The 19,960-nt window shown below is 36.8% G+C and overlaps 1 long non-coding RNA gene across 2 annotated transcripts; it reads left to right on the forward strand.

Moving 5' to 3' along the window:
- Positions 1-3,375: 3,375 nt before the first annotated feature.
- Positions 3,376-16,475, forward strand: LOC310741113. 2 transcript variants are annotated; one of them, XR_014537838.1, is made up of 6 exons: positions 3,376-3,562; positions 4,611-4,710; positions 7,472-7,842; positions 10,470-10,573; positions 10,689-10,749; positions 16,408-16,475. It is a non-coding gene; the product is annotated as an uncharacterized lncRNA (long non-coding RNA). The 2 variants fall into 2 exon arrangements; XR_014537839.1 differs by lacking the exon at positions 16,408-16,475 and having other exon boundaries at positions 10,689-10,787.
- The last annotated feature ends 3,485 nt before the right edge of the window (positions 16,476-19,960 follow it).

Consider the following 19,960-nt stretch of genomic DNA (forward strand, 5'->3'; position numbering starts at 1 on the left):
TTTTTTTCTTGAAGATACTGCATTTCGTTTTGCACAATTTGTTTTCTATTCCTGTTCGTTTCGTGTGAGTGGGACTTTTTTTTTTTTCTTTTTTTTTTTTAACACTGGACCATTATGACTTTGTGTTGCCAACTTTATTTATATACTCCATTTAATTTTTTTTTTATACACCATACAATTTTTTTTTTTATGTGTGTGTGGGTTACATTACCTTCTATCCCAGTTCACTTGTGTTTGGAGGCAGCACTCAAAACCTCCAAAGCTACCGATAGGAAAACGGTTTAAATCATCCTTTGAAGGCAGCAAAACTTCACCATGGCGATTTGATGATAACCTGTTGCTAAATAACCAACAAATTCTAGGGTACTTAAAGATAACTAACCTAAGCTCAGTTATCTTACGTGGAAAAAAGTATAGTTAGGGAAAAGTGTGAAAAGTATTTATATTATAAAAATAAAAAAAAAGTCAGGTCAAAAGCAATTCTTGAATCCGATCAGTTGGCAGGTGCTGAATTTAATAAAGGGAGTATTGTCGCATTCTAAGTAAAGATCGACATTTATTTGTAAGAGTCAGTGAAGGTCGAAAAAAGAAACTGTGAAAAAAACAACAACTCTTATTTACTATCAGTATTATTTGAAAACGTTCTGGAAACGCAGATTGTTCAAGCTGCAGCTGGCATTCCAGTTTAATGAATTTCCATTTTTTTAATGATTTTTCTCCAAAGCCCTACAGCTGCGCAGTGTTGATTGCGGTTTTCTGGGGAGAAGAGTTTGGAGTGTGCTTGTGGAGATTTGTGCTCATTTTGCCACAAGTAAAGTCGGGTACTAATGTAGGTGAGGTGAGGAGGCCTGGGGTGCAGTCAGTGTTCCAATTCATCTCAAACGTTTCAATAGGGTTGAAGTTTGAACTATAGCAAGCCATTGAAGAACTTTCTCTCCAACACATGTAAAGCACATGTTCATGGAGCTGGCTTTGTGTACAGGGGCATTGTCATGCTAGGACAGTGCGAGTCAAGGAAACAGTATATGCTAAAGCATCCAAAACCAACTACCGTATTTTTCGGACTATAAGCCACTACTTTTTTCCCACGTTTTGAACCCCGCGGCTTAAACAACGAAGTGGCTAATTTATGGATTTTTTTGTTCTGAGCATCGGCACGGCAATTTTTCAGCGCACGACGATGCCAAAAGAAAAACTCTCAAGAGAAATAATTGTGAAAGGAAGGAGGAAGACAGTGAACAATGACTTACTTGGTAGGCTACTGTTTAGACACATGCCGTTGTAGCGTGTTGAGTCTGGGTTAAGGGAGAGCTCGCTAGCTCCAGTTGCAACAGAAATCATATAAGCACAGACAGGTTTCCAAAACTCGTGCTTTTTAATTTTCCTTGGCAACAGCGTTACGGGTTAGTCAAAGAAACTTAGAAATGAGCATCAGAAAATAATAAGGACATAATCCTCAGTCTTGCCCACATGCAGTAATACCGGAAAAAATGCAATGGCAGGCTATTCCCAAAATACCGCTCTGCCCTTAAAGGAGCCACAACATATTTCACCCGTTACACCGTGTAACAGACACTGTCTTTCGTTAAAGCCTGTGTAAAGTTCATTAGTTTTAGTGTAGGCTTATAGACAGGTGCGGCTTATTTATGTAAAAAAAAAAAAAAACTTTGTCAAATTCAGTGCGGCTTATATATGGGTGCGCTTTATAGTCCGGAAATTACGGTAATAAAATTGTGTGGCTTCAATTGTGTGCAAACGGTTTGGGGATTAACTGCAAGTGGCTGAAAAGTCAGGTGTTTTGTCCATATAGTGTATCTAAAGCTCCACAGATCCAGTCTGATCATCACTTACATTTGGCAGGAGTTTAAGTAATAACTGTGAGAACTTGAAGAGATAATTCAAAGTTTTCAACATGCTGTTTTTATTTAAAACTTCTACTATAACATCCGTGTCTTTTCCAACTGGTGTTGCATGTTTATCATGTCAAGGTTTGGGGTTTAAATTTTGCAATTTTTTTGCAAGAAAAACCCTGAATAATACAGCATTAGACTTCTAGCTTCACCTACAAGTCTACAAACTGTCTTTTTACTGTTTTACATCCATGTATTCCAGTGAAGTGCAATCCAGTCATCACGGCGGTGTACTGTAGAAACACTACTCATGTTTCTCAGTTGCTTTATCGTCATTGGCCCTGACTGTTAGGGTCCAGTGGAAAATCTGATTGGTTGGATGTTATCGTTTTTATAGTAACAGCTCCTTCACCAGGATGAGCTACTCAGTCACAGTGAACTTTTCTATAGGAAAACCTTTATGCAACATTTTACGAAAAGAGCTTTGTCCGGCATTAACACCTTGTAACTGTACACTTTACAATTTCTGCCATCTACAGGACAGAGGAGTTTAGGCTTCATGGTTTTCTACATATTCGAAGAATCGATCTCTTGAGCAGAGAAAAAACTGGATTATCTCAATAAGGATCAAATGATCATGCACTCATCGTGGGTGTGTACTGTGGAAATGGGATTTGAACACATCCCAGGTTTTTCCACTCGTGTTATCGGGTTCTTTAATCGTCATGGCCGTGACTGTTAAGACCCTAAAATTGAGGGAGAAGGAAAAGTTAAAATCTCGGCTCATGCTAGTGTGCAAATCTCAAAAAGGGAAATCAATGTGTTCAGGAAAAGGAGAGCTGCTCATGAATGCCAAATATTCTCTACTCAATCTTCAGATTTTTACAGTTTTCCTTTCTTTTTGTTTGCTTTTTTTGTTCTTTCATCCTTCATCCCAGTTTACAAAAGTGTTGCGAAGTAGCTCCATAACAACAAAAGTATTATGGCATTGTATTGCAAATCGCAAATGTATATGCATCAAATCTTTTTATTATGATTATTTTAATTGAAAAAATATATATGTATATCAAGCTGAAATATTTATACTAATATTGTAATGGATGTACATGTTGTATATGTATAGTTGCAGTGTTTATGAGAAAAGGGCTCCGGTGTTATCGCTGGCCGAAAGCTGGCAGTCCTTAAAAAAAAAAAAAACATCCTTTCAGAGAAAAAAAGAAATAAAAATATTTGAAAAGATTTATGTGATCAACAACTGAGCAGAATGAATAAAGGTATTTAAGAGCTGTTGCTTTGGGGCTATTTTTTTTTTTTTAACGCATAAGTTTGTCCTGATTACCAAAAACAACTAAAAACAAATTATATATATATATATATATACACACACACAACTGTCAATGATATGACAAACAATCAGAGGTAATTTTTTTTTTCCTCGATAATTTGTTTGAATAATATTCTTTCAATCATTATTTAATAACTCAACTCATTATTTCTGCCTTCCCTCCATCCAGGAATTAAAAAAAACAACAACTCTTAACTAGGAATTTCTACTTGATGGTTACTCGGGATGGTTCCTTGACCCAGAGTCAGGCAAATCAAAATGGCTGCTCGGTGTCAACAAGAAGCAGCACAGCAGCTCTTTTTGCCTTTAACATTTCGAATCACATTCAAAAAAGATTTGGAAAAGAAAGCTGTGTTAGATCTTCAAGGTGAGCAATTACTGCTGCGTGTATCCCATTCACTCTGTGTTTAGGAAATACACATATATAGTTTTGAGAGTATTTTGCTGTCACTTTTCTGTTTTCTTGGACAAACCGTTTGTTGACACCTGACCAGAAGATTTTTTAAGGCAGTGATAACAGGTGTCAGCTGTGTGACTGTGGGGTGGTCGGATTTATGCTGTTTAAAGCATTGAGAGAAGCATCAGGTTATGGGGAAATTGTAGGTCACTGGTTAAGGCATGGGCTTTGGATCAGAAGGCTGTAAGTTAAAATCCCAGTCCCACCAAGTTACCACTGCTGTGAGTTTGAGCAAAGCCCTTTACCATCAAATGCTCAGTTGTATAAATGAGTTAAATATGTGTCTTGGTTAAGGGTAAGGGTGTTTCCTAAATACTATAGATGTAAGTTTTTCTTCTGATGTCCAATTTATTTTCAAGAGCACTGGGGACATGAGTCCAGTGTGTCCTACGGGTAAATACGTGGTCTTAAAGTTGAAGGAGTGTTTAGTGCTGGGGTGCCATGGCTCCGTTTGGCTGGGGAAGGGCTGGACAACAGGGGGTAGAAGAGTCATAACAGAGCTGGTATATGGAAAAGTTGGTCATGTGCCATTTAGAGGTGGGATATTAAGGTTGAATACATTTGTGGGGTGTAGTGAGGCGTTCGCCATCGCTGGTGTGTGCAGTCTACATTTACATGTATGGCATTTAGCAGATGCCCTCACCCAGAGTGACTTGCAACTGAGTAGTGGTGCTGAACCTATACCCTTCCAAACCTGAGGCCAATGACTTAACCACAGAGGTACAACCTTTCTCTTCTAATCTAGGTGTCTGGATCAGAGCAGAGTCATTGAAGTGTTTGTTGGTCCTGTAATATTTGGCCTATATTGAGTAATACTTTCAATATTAATATCAGGATCAGAAAAAAGGATCATAGCAGGATCTTAGTCTTTGCTAATTGCTATCATTGTTGTTCATATTGCTCTGTGCTGTGATTTAATAGTTATTGTGTTTGTAATGTGTATCATGTCTTGTTGTAGGAAAAAGGAGACAAATAATGACCCTGACTTGATCTCACTCAGTCTCCCGACTCCTGTTCAGTCACACAAGTGAGTCTCTAATGGACGACATTTGTTAAAGGTGTGAAACAAACACACACGAACAGACACACACACTCAATCTGATGCAACATGGCCACCTCTGTTCCTTCTTTTCCCCTCAGGCTGACCTGGCTGCTCAATATTTATTTATTTATTTATTTATTTATTTATTTATTTATTTATTGTATGTAAAGATAATTATGCTCATCACACATTTTAATGTACATTTATGCACATAACTTTTTCAGTTCTGATATTTTGATGATCTTTCCATAACAGAAGCCCAGTAAAGACTTGTTTACTTCCTGCTATAAATTTTTATTCCCCTCTTTTTCCACCTCTCTCTCTTTTTGAGCAAGTTGCTGAAATCAGCTTCATAAAAGTTTAGGCACATTTTGCCCCTTGAGTGTCGCGGATGTGTTAGTTCTATTACAAACGTAATTTACGTTTAGTTTTTTTTTTCTTTTTTCTTTTATTATTGAGACTTTCAGACGCAAAGAGTAGCAGATACATTTTTTTTCCGCCTTCATTTTTAATAATTCCAGACGTTGATTCTAAGCGGCGTTTTTATTCACGTTGTTTAATAGTCTGGAACATCTTTTCCTCGAGCTGTGATATTGTCTCCTGGAGTTCGGCAGACTCTGCTCCTGCTTGCTGCGTCTCTGAAAAGATTTTATTTATTTATTTATTTATTTATTTATTTATTTATTTATTTATTTATTTATTTATTTTTTAACATTTTGCGTTTCCTCTGAATAGAATGTTGGCAGAATGTGCTGATGGCACTCAGTGTGAATGTAGGTGGTTCGGCTCCTTCATCACCACCTGCTGGAACGACCTTAAGGCGATTGTTGATAAGAACTCCCAGCTGTACATCAACAAAAATACCTGCCATGAGCTTCTCTAGGAGGGATTGTCTAATAAACTCTGATGTACAGAATATAGTTTAATATAAAAAAGAGTGTTGAACAGTTGGTGGTGTTTTTCCATGAAATTCTGGGGGTTTTTTTAACCAAAAAAAAAAAAAACTACTTTAACTTCACTAGTCAACTTGTTCAACTTCAGATGCTGAAATATGTTGTGAGGAAAGCTTTTATTCCAATCACACTTTCATTCAGGACATATTTGTCCAGATTCATGCCAAAGTCTGCTTTTGTTTCGTTTAGCAATTCTACTTACAGTGTGCTTCGGAAAGTTTTCTTGGTCTTTCTACTTGACCTCCGCTGTTACGTTAACTGTTATTCCTTAATTATGTTGTGAACAGCTGCCTGTAAAGGCTTTGCTACCTTAATATAAACCTCTCCTGCTTTCTGGGCATCAATTATTATTATTAAATTTTTTTTTTTTCAGAGCTGATTGTTGGCACAAGGTTTGAGAAGTCAGAGTATTTGTAAAGTGTGAAAATTTGCATCACCTGGCCTTTCCTAATGACGACCATGAACAAGCCAGGGCTCTAACGAGCTAATTAAGGGTCTGAGACCTTGGTAAAAAATTATTCCAGAACTCAAACCTCTTGGGGTGTCCAAACTTTTGCATTGCTGATACTTACTATTTATAACAAAATAATTGTTTTATGTTTTTAGAGAAACATAAAACTTGGACCAGGGCTGCAAAAACGTGTGGTAAACTAAAAAGAAAAAATGATTCCGCATTGTGCGGTTTTAGCAAAATATTTCAGCTTGATGGGAAGCATGTGCTTTTTTTATTTATTTATTTTTATTTATGAGACATTTTATGGAAGAGTATATTATTATCATTATTATAGGTAAATAATCTTTTCTTTCCTCAAATATTTTGTATCTACAGAGTTAAAAACTTCAGTAAGTTGAGCCTGGTGCACTCTATATTATACTCCCCTTTTTGGACAAAAGTTTGTGGACACCTGACCATATGATTTGTATGTGCTTTTTTAACATCCCATTCTAGATTCAGTCCTCATTTGCTGTTATAATAACCTCCGCTCTTCTATTCTAAATTGTAGCCACCAGGGTTTTGGATTAGTCAGGTACTAATGTAGAGTGGCCACTCAAGATCTTTCACTCCTACTCATGTAAAGCATATCTTCATGGAGCTGGCTTTACATACAGTAGTTATCGTCATGCTGGAACAGGATTGGGTCTTTTTAAAAGGGAAATTTCATGCTACCGCATCCAAAGACGTCCTATACAGTTGTTTGACCCCATTTGTGCGGTAACAGTTTGGGGAAAAACTGCATATGGATGGAAAAGTCAGGTGTCCTAATAGAGTTTGTCCATACAGTGTATTTCCATGCATTTCCCTCCATATTTCAGTAAATTCCACAATTCCAGGGGATGTTTTTATGGGACGTTTTAACGCTAATCTCTTTCCATTTGCGATGTGCTTAGTGATGCAGCGAGAGTGCGGGAACACATCTCATTAATCAAATCAAGCGTAATCAAACTCAGTAGACTTTTCTCCAGGCAGTGACTGAAACAGTGGGGGGAAACGGCACTATTTGAGTTCTCGTTTCTCATTGGTTTACGCTTGTGCGGTTTGTCGGTAACATGACAAGTCACATTTTTTACTTTTTGCTGGTGATGTTTTATTTTAATCTTTAAATGGGTTAAAAAAAAAAAAAAAACATAATACAATTTTAATGTTGTTTTCCTTCTTATAATGCATGACACAAAGTGGTTTATTTCTATTAAACCACAATAAAAGAGAGTGCTTTTTGTTATATAACAATTGTCATGTTATCCATTTAATGTTACATTGAATAACTTGAGTTTATTCATTGTTTCTGGAAAATCCATTCTGGCTCACCATCACCTCTGATACAGGCACCTCCAGAGATCAGTGCTGCCCTCCTGACAACGACGACTCATGCTGAAAGGAGATACGAGATGAGATTCTCAGAATCTGGAGCAGATCAGCTTCAGACCTGATGAAGGAAAACAAATCATCCATGTTCCATCTTGTGGGTTCTGAGCTCAGGGCTGATGATAAATGAAGAACTAGGGGATGATGCATATATTCACTGCATCACCATTCTGATCATTGTTGCTTTGTACCCCAAAAGCACCTGAATGTGTTTTTAAGTCGGAGTGTTGCAGGGATGATTGGTCGGTCAGTTGTTTATCTGCTCTGATGGCTCAGCGGGAGGGTGAACAGAGGCATCGTCACGATGATCAGCATTCAAGGCTTGCCTGAGGTGAGTTTTACTTGAGAAGCACATTTTGTTTTGTTGAGGTGTGTGATGTAAACTAAATGATAAATGTCTAAATAAAAAAAAAGGGTAGCTACTTGAAGACCCCAGTGACTCAGAAAGAAAGAACAGTGCTCTAACCATGAAGATCAAAGTTCAAGGCTTGCATCATGCTTTATAAGTACACTCTGTTGTGTGTGTGTGAATGCAGTAAACTTAAAATAGATTAAATAAAAAAGCTGGAGCAGCAGGTTGTCTGAAGACCATGGTGGCTCAGAAGCTAAGAGAGCAGGTCTCTTGCAATGATGATCAGCGTCCAAGGCTAGCTTAAGGTAAGTTTTGCTTTTTAAGCTTTAAGAACTAAAAGATATATCTAAAAATAAGCTCATGGCCTTAAGGTGACGGGGGCTTAGATGTTTATAAGCCTGTGTCCCTATGGAGTGTGCACTGCAGAGGACTGAGGCCACCTGTGGATGAGCTTGAACATGGTGGGGTGCTAAATCTGGCGAACTGAGAGAAAAAAGTGAAAGTCATGTCCCACTGGGGCCAGTGAGTAGGTGGAAGGCAGGGTTATGCAACTTTGGGCAATTTATTGTTTAAAAATGTTTTTTTATTTTTGTAACTTATTTGTCAAAAAAAAAAAAAAAACATTATATATGAACGCAATTTTATATATATATATATATATATATATATATATATATATATATATATATATATATATATATATATATATATATATATATATAATTTTTTTTTTGACAAATAAGTTTAAAAAAAAATTACCAGGAAGATGCAGCTCCACCTCTGCCATGTTAATCTGTATTTTACGTGACTCTCAGGACACGCCTCGGTCTCCGTAGGGTTGTGAAACGTCATATTCACGTAGCATCGGTGGTGCTGAGAGAACACGCTCGAGACACAGTTTAGCGACGAGAAATCAACCTATATATAAAATATTGGTCACACATGATTGGTCACTTTCTAAATAATAAAAGTATAGCGCATCTACTAATAATTATGCATTTTATAATGATTCAAATGTGTTAATAATGATATATCACAGTTTAAATTCCAACTTGTATCCGATGCACGCCTTTTTAAATTGATTGATCACGTCGTTACGTTTTAATGCCGATGCATAATAAAGTTTTAAGCCGAATTTTACCATCCCTAATGCACACACAAACCGACTGAGCCACTGTTGCTGTCGGAAACCAGGTCTTCATTTAATCTAAGTATCATTTACACAGTCTACAAAAGGGACTAATGAAACAAGCTGGATTTTAACCTGCAACCTGAGTGATGGAAGTTAAACACCTTCCAACAGCAACACAGGTGCTTTTTCTGAATAGTGACAGTGAGTGAGGGTAAGAGCTGATGTATGACTTTGTCTCTGCAGGTGGTTCAGAGGACAGGTATAAAGGGAAGAGGGGTGTGTGTGTGTGTGTGTGTGTGTGTGTGTGTGTGTGTGTGTGTGTGTGTGTGTGTGTGTGTGTGTGTGTGTGTGTGTGTGTGTGTGTGTGTGTGTGTGTGTGTGTGTGTGTGTGTGTGTGTGTGTGTGTGTGTGTGTTCAAGCCGTACCTCAGGGCTTTCAGCAACTTATAAACATATGTTTGCATGTGCGTGTGTAGAGGTGATGTAAGATTAAGGATAAATACCACAATCTTAATAAGTAAATTTTTTTTCTCACTTCTGTATCTTCTGCAACTCCAAAGTTTTACTTCTTGCTATCTAACCAGAGGTCAGTTATGAAAAATATTTGTTGTTTAATTTACCTGTGAATATTGTATTTCCATATGTAAAACTTTTAGACCTGTTTATGAGCTTGTACCTATAGAGATGTGTGTACTGCTGTAACCTGCAGCGATGGACAAAGTGCACAAACCATGTAGTTGAATATAAGTAGAGATACACAAGGTAGAAATTTGACTTCAGTAAAGGTAAAATTGCTTCCTTTAAACTTTCACTTGAGAAAAAGTACAAAAGTATTTGCCTTCAAATGTACTTAAGTATCCAAAGTGCTATGATTTATTACAGCTATAATGTTCCTATTATTATTGTTGTCACAAGCTTTTTTGCTTAATCAAATCAGTTTATATGAAAAGACTCTCAACACACCAATCTATTAATAGAATGATATTAATGAGTCAAACACTGATATCTATAAAAAGAAAAAAAACCACACACATACAAGGCCACGGGTGTTGTGGAAGGTAAGAACCAGAAGTTTCTTCCATCATTTATTCCTTCCAAAACATTCTGCTTGCTGCTGAACTGACTCTAAATTATGTTTGTGATAATTAGATACCGCCAAGTGCCAATCAAAACAAGTTTAAAATGTGCTCTACACTGATTGGTGGATTCCTGCGTGTTTTAATCCACTCATAAATAAAAAGAAACGACTTATTTCTCAAAATGTAGTTGAGTAAAAAGTACGATATTTGATTTTGAAATGTAGTGAAGTTAAAGTCTCCCCGAATGAAAATACTTCAGTAAAGTACAGAAATGCGAAAAAGCTACTTAAGTAATGAAACAAATGACATTTACTTCATTACTATCCACCACTGGTAACGTGTTACTTAAATGTCACATATTTATCATACATCAATTTTATCATCTTTTAACAACAGGCTGCAGATTTGTACCCAAGTGCTGCTGCTGCTGCTGCAATCATAAAAATACTGTTTTTCATCCCAGGACTTATTTACTTGTTCCTGTTTGTACTGAACTTCTTGTAAGCACACGTCCTCTCCCTCACACTTGCGCAATATTTAGCATCACATCAAAAATGCATGCTTTCTTTTTGGAATTCGGTTCCTCTGAAGGTTTCTTTGTCGTGTCATCTCCAGAAGATCTTCCTCACAGCTGTAACCTCAAGCTTGTTCGTGATGAATGGAAATCTGGATGCAGGTAACTGTAAAGCTGCTGAGGGACAGTGACCAGTGTTAAAAAAGCACCTTGAATAGAAAATGTTATTGAATTAAACATGTGTGAAGAGTGTGTTGTTGGAAAGCTTCTCTGGTACACCTTTGCTTTAGTGTACACAAAAGTTGAAGCTCATACATTTATTTACAGCATGACAGAAAAAAAAAAGGAAATATTCCCAAAAGAAAAAATGTCTCAAAAAATAAAAAACAAAAACAAAAATGGAATTTCATTCCTGACAATGAATGAGTGTTTCTTTCTCCAGGATTCCAAGGAATGTGTGAAATCATTAACCAACGCTGACTGAAAGATTTTTTTTCCCTTATCCCTCAACCATTAGCTAGCATAAAACAAACTAGCCGAATTTTAGAAGCTACAAAGTGCGTTGAGGTCTCTGAGTAAACAAATTCAACAACTGATTCTGGTACATTAGGACAAAGACTGAGAAAACCATCTGTGTAAAACTCTGTTGGGAGAGAAAAAATTGACTATATTTATTTAATTTTTATTTTTTAGTTAGTAAGTTGTACCCAAGAAGTGCCAATTAGAGAACCTCTGTACATTTAGATTTCAATCATGTGACCCTTTTAAGCCCCTTGTATTTTTAGTCATATGACCCATACAACTCATGGGGGATGATGATGTTAGTTGTTGCGCCACTTGTAATCCTTTTTGATAGCATCGTTAAAGATTAGCGTGACATTGTATAGAATTTGTACAGACTGCACTGTTTCAAATGGGATGGAAGATTTACTCACAGTTGCATCAATACAAAGAGACAAAAAGCATCAAAGTGGAAACCAGTCATGCATGAATTAGTAGAAAAAATTAGAAAGCAAGAATATAAACTCAACAATTTAGGACAAATATACAGTATATGGACAAAATAATTGGGACACAACTTCTCCAGCAATTAATTAACTTACTGTTACCACAAAGTTGGAGGCACAAAATTGTACCGGAAGTTTTTGGATGGAGTAACATTACATTTCTGCGTCCCTTCACTGGTTTACATAGGTTTCAATAGAATATCTTGAGTGGCCTACTATAGAGCTCTGACCTCAATCCTATTGAACACCTTTGGGATGAAATGGAACACTGACTGCACCTCAGGCCTCCTCACATCACCTACTTCAGTACCGGACTTTACTAACACCCTTGTGGTTAAATGAGCACAAATCTCCACAAACACACTACAAAATCTAGTTGAACATCTTCCCAGAAGAGTGGAGATTATTATAACAGCAAATGAGGACTAAAAGCGGTATATAAAACAAAAAATCTCGTGTCAATACACTGTATATGGCATTGTTTATTTTTTATTTTATATTCTGAAATTAGAACAACCCTTTAAATATCTGAATTCATCCTCAGCTGGTAATGAATCCCTTACTTTATATCCAAATCCGTTGTTTAAAAGCTTTAGGGCTTTCTGTCATCTGTTTGTACTTTAATGGCCGTCCCATTCGACCTGATATACACCGGTGTGTTCAGTTCATAAAACATCTCTTGCATGATTGCTGACCTGGTGGTTTTATCCATGGCCCCTTGCTCACTTTTATTGATCTTGTATTCAATGAGATTTACTGTGGCAAGAAGTGAAGCCGAGGCTGTCGGCGACGTGACGGATGGAGCCTCGCGTACTGACTCGGAGCCAGAAACCGGCGAAAGGCGCTGGGCGTTTTCTTTCACTTGGCCTCGCATATATAATTTCTTACTGGCTCCAATTGACAACACTGAGCTCACTTTGCCCGGCGCTATCAGCATGCCGTCGACACAAAGCGCAACATCTTCATCATTAACGCTGAACCGGGTTTGCTCACTTGCTCTGCTGCGTGCACACAAATCCCATTCCAGACGCCATGTTCGATTTATTCGATGCAGCCCTAAACCTGTGGAATGCTCGTTTTGGCAAGCGATCGGTTTTTAGGGATTTTTGCTTTTCAGATAGGAGCCACATGACAAATAATCCCTGTGTACAGACTCGGATTCTGACTTTGTCGAACGCTGTAATGAGTAAACACAGCATGAAGAATGTTACTGGATGATTTTCCATCTTATATATTATGTAGCATTGAACAGGAAACTCTGTCTTAAAGTTTTGTGCTAGCCTTTATATTGGACAATTACTCAATGCCATTGTAATTATAGAGGTTCTAAAAGGGGTTTTAAAAAAGGTATAGAGGAATTATAGAGTTTTGGAATTTATACTGATAAAGTTACAAGTTTGGCACAGAAACATTAATCTGAACCTTAATTACCATAAGCATTGCTCCTAGTCATGTAAATACAGCTGGTCAAGTACTTTGGGCAAAAGCATCCCTCTATTATAAATGTAACAAATATTAGACAATAATAACCTGTATAACTATTATACCTATTATACCTCCTCAACTATTACCTCTTCTACTTTTTCCAATATTATACTTTCTAGTCATTTCTGCCTTACTACAACAGCTAAGGCCCTGAAAAAGGAAATTTTATATATGTATTAAACATGAAATTGGGAATGTGTCGGAGATGAGACCTGCTATTGTGCGACTCTAGCAAGGATGCTAGTTCAGCAGATTGCTAGTCTGATACATTTGCAGCTATGCGAGTTCAGCGTTTTGCAACAAGCAGCTGTTAATCAGTCTGATGCAAGGAGCCGAGGCTCAGCAAGATACAGTGTGTGTGTGTGTGTGTGTGTGTGTTTTATCCACCTCGTAGTACTCATGATCTATATGACATGTCTATTAAAAGTATCTGCACTGCATGCAAGTGAAAAATAACACACACTGAAGAGAACAAATCCACAAACTTAAAAACCCACACTGCATCTTAACAACTTGAATCGACAAACACTTCATCAGAAATTCTCTAACAGCACTAACAGTTACTTACAATTATATCAAATAGTGCTAAACGCATCGCATATCCAGCAGAGAACGTTTGGGGCTCCTCATTTGCAAGGTCATTAGTGACACAAGATTGCCCCCCTTTCCATAATACTTACCTGTTATCTAGCTACAGGTCTCCTTAGACCCCATTAGCACTTACATGGCGGGCCACAGAGTGATAATGACTTAACACGGTGCACAGTTGAACTAAAGGTGTCAAATAAACAGCATTGTGATGATGATGCAATGGAGAGAGCAGGAAATTGGTCAGTGAGCCAAGTGTTAAGAGAGAATTGCATCCTTAGATCACATCTTATGAATATAAATCATAGTGGATTTAAATAATAACAATAATAAATTACGGTAAATTGTTGTACAATAAATAAATAAAAAAGTGAAATAGAAGCAAGGAAAAAGTATTCACTAAATAAATAAATATCGTAAGAAAAAAATACATATTCTATCTACTAAATCTAAAAATAATACAAAATAATAAATACATTGACAAATAGAATAAGTACAATAAAGTATAATAAAACTGAACTTCAAGTATAATAATAACTTTCAACTTAACTGCCAATTTCTTTTTAAAACCCAGGTTTAACAGTTAACAATGCCTAAGCCAGTCATTTTAAATTAATGTGGTTTTATATCAATAATTGATTGCATGAAAAACTAAATCAATTAAAAAAGAAAAAAATATATATCCAGTTGTAGGTAATGCAGTTTCAATTGTGATCTCTTCCTAAGATTATTAAATCCTGATTGCTGTTATTATCAAAAAAAAATTTTTTGGTTCAGTTACTCAAGGTGTCCCTCAAGACTCAGTACTCGGTCCACTCTTTTTTAGTCTAAATAATAGCTCTTCATATTATCTTCATTCCTTAATATTGTCAGGCTGCTGACGCGGAAGCAGATATAGTCCTATCATTGTCTTTAATTCAAACAGTACAAAACAAAACACTCAAGCCGAGGAGAAAACCAAACAAAGATATCCGCTCGAGACGAGTAATCCACCAAGAGCGCAAATGTCCAAAGTAATATCAAACTGTGAGTAAAGCCACCGGCAATGAGTAATCCAATACAGAAATGGAGTTCGGATTTAGATCCAGCGGTGAATGCCGGCGTTCGAGCAGCCACGCGATTGTCCAGCATGACAATACAACGACCGACAGCCTGTGACTCAAGAACGTGAGTTTAAGTAGTCTGATCTTTAATGAGCCACAGCTGTCGGTAATCAAGGAAAGCAGCGTGACTGCTATAGAGGGGGGCGTGGCAGGGTGAATCCCTGACAGCTACCGAGGGGGGCGTGGCAGGGAGATCCCTGACAAATATAATAAAGCTAAATATGTCTTAAGTCAATGTTCTTTGTTAGAAACCCAAATACTTGATGTACATATAGTTGACAGAGATATATTTTATCTTCATATATCCAATATCATAGAAAAGTATAATAATGCTTATGGTCTTATAATCCCATGCCTTAACTAATGTGCCGATTTTTTTGTAATACGTGGCCAGCAAATTGAACACGACTGATGTTTCTCACTTGATATTTATAGAACCTGTGGTCTAAGTTTTGGATACAAATTTTACAATCGGTGGCATAGACTGAACAATGCGCTTAGTTTTGTGGCCTGGAAATATTAATATAAACCAATCACAATCCACAGCATCTTCTATATTTTGATTTCGACTTGCAACCTTATGATCATTTGCCTAAAATCTGAACTACTGAACCACCTTAACCTTTTAATCGTCCTCCAAGTTTTTTTTATATTCCCATGAACCGCTTTATTCTGGGTCACAGTGGATCTGGAGCTATAGCAGGAATACACCCTAGAGCAAAGTGGTTTATCTACAAGAAGCCCTCACTGATATCCTGTAGCAAAATATTCAAAGCAAATATCATAACCTGTGCTTGGAATCAAACTTCCGACTGTAAGCTGTGAGGTGATAGTATTCATTATTGGTTTACAGACCAAACAATTTTACCAAACAAGAACAAGCAATAAAAATGCATGAGATAAAATGTTATATTGAACACCATTTAGGTCCAAGGAAGGAATACACCAAGAATGGGATGCTTAATTCGTATGCATTTGTCTAAAAACTGGAGAACACAGAAAAAACTTACACAGAAACAGTCTTCTCTGACACTATTGGAACAACAAGACCAATTCTTTTGTTTTGGGTTTAAGATCAAAAGATGCATATGAGAGGATAGAGCAGATTTTCAGCTCTAATTTCCTTATATTTACATAAACCTCAGAATATATTAGAATAGATTTTGGCACATTTTGTTTTAACCCAAACATATTGTTTGTTTAAACCCAAACATACAACTAAAACATATTGGAACACATGACTGACAAATAGTTCTTTCTGCCCAGGTTTGTCCTGTTAGATACATTCTTATACCCTAGAGGTTTTCAGAGGAGACTGTATAAATAGAAAATGCAAAACTCACACCAGAGCTGGTGATCTGGATCAAACAACAAACCCTAGACGTGTGATATTACTGTTAGTAATGTGTATTTTCCAGAATCTGATTTGACATCCAAGAACCAGGTCTACTGCAATGAAAATATATGAAATGGCAAAAACTATTGCCATTGTTCCTTTATTTTATACACCCAATGTCCTGATTTGACTTGACTACCACTCATATAGTTGGTTTTCCAAATTAACAACCAATTAGACAACCAAAAACTAGCATTTTATGCTATGGAAATTCACTAAAAGGAATAAAACTGTCTACTAGGTAGGCTGGAATACACCTTAAGTTGGATTGCTTTTGGAAAGAAGCCAGAGTACCCGAAAGAAACGAAGATGGACAGCTTTAAAACTCTACAATTCCATAACTGGACCTCAGGATTAATCACAACACTCTCTGGCTCTTAGGTACTAGTTCTTGGTTCAGAGGTAAGCAATCAATTTTAACAAGCAAGAACCAGTCTGCTGCAATGCAAATGCATGGAATGGTATTTAAAATGGCCACCTGCTTTTGAACCAGTTCCACCAATTTGTTGTTAATAAAAAACGAAAAGCATAACTGAATCATTGGATACGCATAGAGGTCTTCACAAAAACACATTAAATGGAGTAGTGTTTTGAATATAGCACAAGGAGAGTCAGTCAGAAAAGTGGTAGTGATTCATGCTTAGGAATTAAAAGTCACAAGCCCTGAAATGGCAAATCCATCATTTGCGTAACTGCTCTTTAATTCAACACCACTGGCTCGATCATCCTTCAATCGGCAGATGAATGCGACCAAGTTCCAGCAAAACCTAGCAGATGAATATCGTTTTGAACCTGCTGCTAATCATCTCAAAATCACACTTTAAGCACCTGCACTATTTTGTAATGTCTCTGGCAGTGGCTGAACACATTGTGGGATTTGTACTGATGCCAGTTAATATTATGGACCTGATCTTCTTGAATATTGTACAGCTGCTGGTTTCTTAGGAAAACCATGTGCTTCATTGATCCTGTGGATATTTATTATTTTTATTTTCATCTGCTTCATCCAGGAGCCTGGAACATCAACTGCCCTCTGCTTTATTCCACCCAAAACACAGTTTGTAAAATGTCCTAGTTCATAGTCCTGACCTGGACTTGTGCTAACCTATATAACACTTAGTTTTATCTTTTCGGTGGCCACCTGCACCACCCGGACATGTTCATCAAACATGTCAGGGTGTGTGCGGTCATCCAATCTTACACTAACTTCGTGACTGACCGGGTCAATTCTTTTGTCTGCCCTTGTTTCGCCATGCTGTTTTTATACCAGAGAATTTCGAAACTGCCAAGATATCTATCAGTGCATTGGAGTGGGACGATGCACATGGGCTTGGGGTCAAAAGTGGAAAAAAACAAAGCTGTTCAAACCCTAGGGATTGTCATTTTTGTGTCTCTTTCTTGCTGTATACCTTTTTATTCGAATTCCCCCAATAAAATATAAAAATATGAAATAAAAGAACAGCTTTCAAGGAGTGGACACTGCATTTATTTTTTGACATACTCCTCTGCTACATACCTGGATAGATTCAGCATAGAAAGATTTGTCAGCACGCCTGAACATCCTAGGACAGCCTGCTTCACATTCAGCGAAGAACTCGTAGATTAACCAGGATCAGGCGTTCCACACGCTGAACGTTATCGGGAATTACTGCAGTGGGCAACCAGGATGTCACTGATGGACATACGGCCATCTTTTAAACATTTACACCATTCAAATGTCTTACTGTGCCTAAACGTCTCATTACCGTACTTGCTTGAAGTCTTCTGTAGCTATCTGATGGTTTTATGCCTTCTTTCGCAAAAAACTTCATCACCACATGCTGTTCCACATACGCACTAACACTGTTTTCTGCCATCTTGATTAACAGTCTCAGGACTGTGCTGCGACTTGTGCACCACCTATCAGTAATAGGACACAGTAGCCACTCACTACTGCATGTAGTACCACCACACTAGCATCCCTTTAAATACAGTACCTGTATAAAGTCTCGGTTTCACATGAATGTACCTTTACATTAACTCCTCTGTAAACCCCCTGACTCATGCCATATTTTCATAATTCTTTACAGAACAATCCAGGTGTCTTCTTCCATGTTTAACCTGCTCCCAGAGCAGTTCTGATTTCACGTATAGTAAAATGAAAATGTTCAGTGTTAAGCCTTATTAAATTATACTTTCATCAGATTTTAAATATACATTTATTAGAGTGATAGATCAGTGTTTAAGGTGAAATCTGATCATAATTGTATGAGTTCAAATCCCAACACCAACAAGCTGCCACTGCTGGGCCCTTACACAAGGCTCTTGAGCCTCAAAAGCTAGCAAGTTGTATACTAATAATACTAATTTATGTTCAAAAAGGGCATCTACCCAATGCCATAAATGTAAATAAATAAAAAAAAAGTAAGAAAAAGCACAGCACTCATGTTGTTATACATTTTTGATGGTCTAATTGCACTAATCTAAATCATTTCACTCTTTAATCTTGTCCTTATTGATCACGATTTTTTTTTGTTTTCCTGGAAATAAGTAGTCATTTTACAAATACAGATCCGCATATCCCCTCCCTCTGCCCCAACACAATTACACAAATTATACCATTTATTGACTGATATTTCTCCTGTTCGAATGATAAAAAGCTCGGCTATTATTAACTAATACTGAATGAAGTCACATCCAAGGTCTCATTCTGTTTTTATTTCCTGACAGAATAACAAAAGTGTTGTTATCGACTGAGAAATGTCAGATACAGCGCTAAAAAGAAGTGCTCTTATTAAACTGCTTTGTGAACAAAGTCGATATCTATCCAACCCATTTTAATTTTATATCTTGCATTCTTATATTTGCTTGTGAACACAATATTAGGCAGGTGGTCATAATGTTATGCCTAATGCCGGTGTATAACATTATGTGTACTGTACATGGATGGCCAGTATTTATGATGCATGTATTTGAAATACGTATTTAAAATATAAAATAGGATTAAAATGTATTTGATAGAGTTGATGAAAATGGCTTCATATCTTGTATCAAAATACTTTAGTGCTTTGTGTTTTTGTAGTATTAAAATACTGATAAATAGTCTAAATGATGACATCATTAAAATGCAAAAAGTCTACATGATGACATCACGAAATTGCCCCCTTTGATGGATTTCAAATAGGTGTCCAATGATTGATAAATAAATATTTGATTGCCGAATAGTGTACCCTAATTGAAGTAGCTGTTTAGTAGGATCATCATTTTGCATACTACTGCATGAATGACTGCCTGACACATAATACAGTGCAACCTCGATACTCGCAGGGGTTACGTTCTATGACCCCTTCATAAGTAACAAAAATTTGTAAGGTTTTGACTCTCTCCTTTTGATGGTTTCTTTTTCACTGGGAATTGTACTGTATTGTAAACTCCACAAAACTTGTGAATTACATGTCATAAATGTTTTATTTTTCTACTTTTAATAAATAATATAATAATAAAATAGTTTTTCAAACATTTTATGTAATTTATTAGTACAAGCTCTGTTTTTAAATGTTACTCCGAACTTACGAGCCGCTCGTGGCTCCTCGCGAACTGTAGATTTTTTACGATTTACTCTTAGTCTGGTTCCAAATGAAAAGTCACGAACTATCGAGGTCACGACTGTCAAGGTCACATGTATCGAAGTTCCACCTTATGTTATATTTATGATTAACAATCAAATGATTAATTAAATAGAAACTAGTTAAACACAGGTGCCATCAGTTGTCTTCTTAGTAACTTGTTTGTCATTGAGTCAGTGTTGCTAATGT

Source organism: Silurus aristotelis, assembly GCF_946808225.1.
Source record: "Silurus aristotelis genome assembly, chromosome: 18".
Lineage (NCBI taxonomy): Eukaryota > Metazoa > Chordata > Actinopteri > Siluriformes > Siluridae > Silurus > Silurus aristotelis.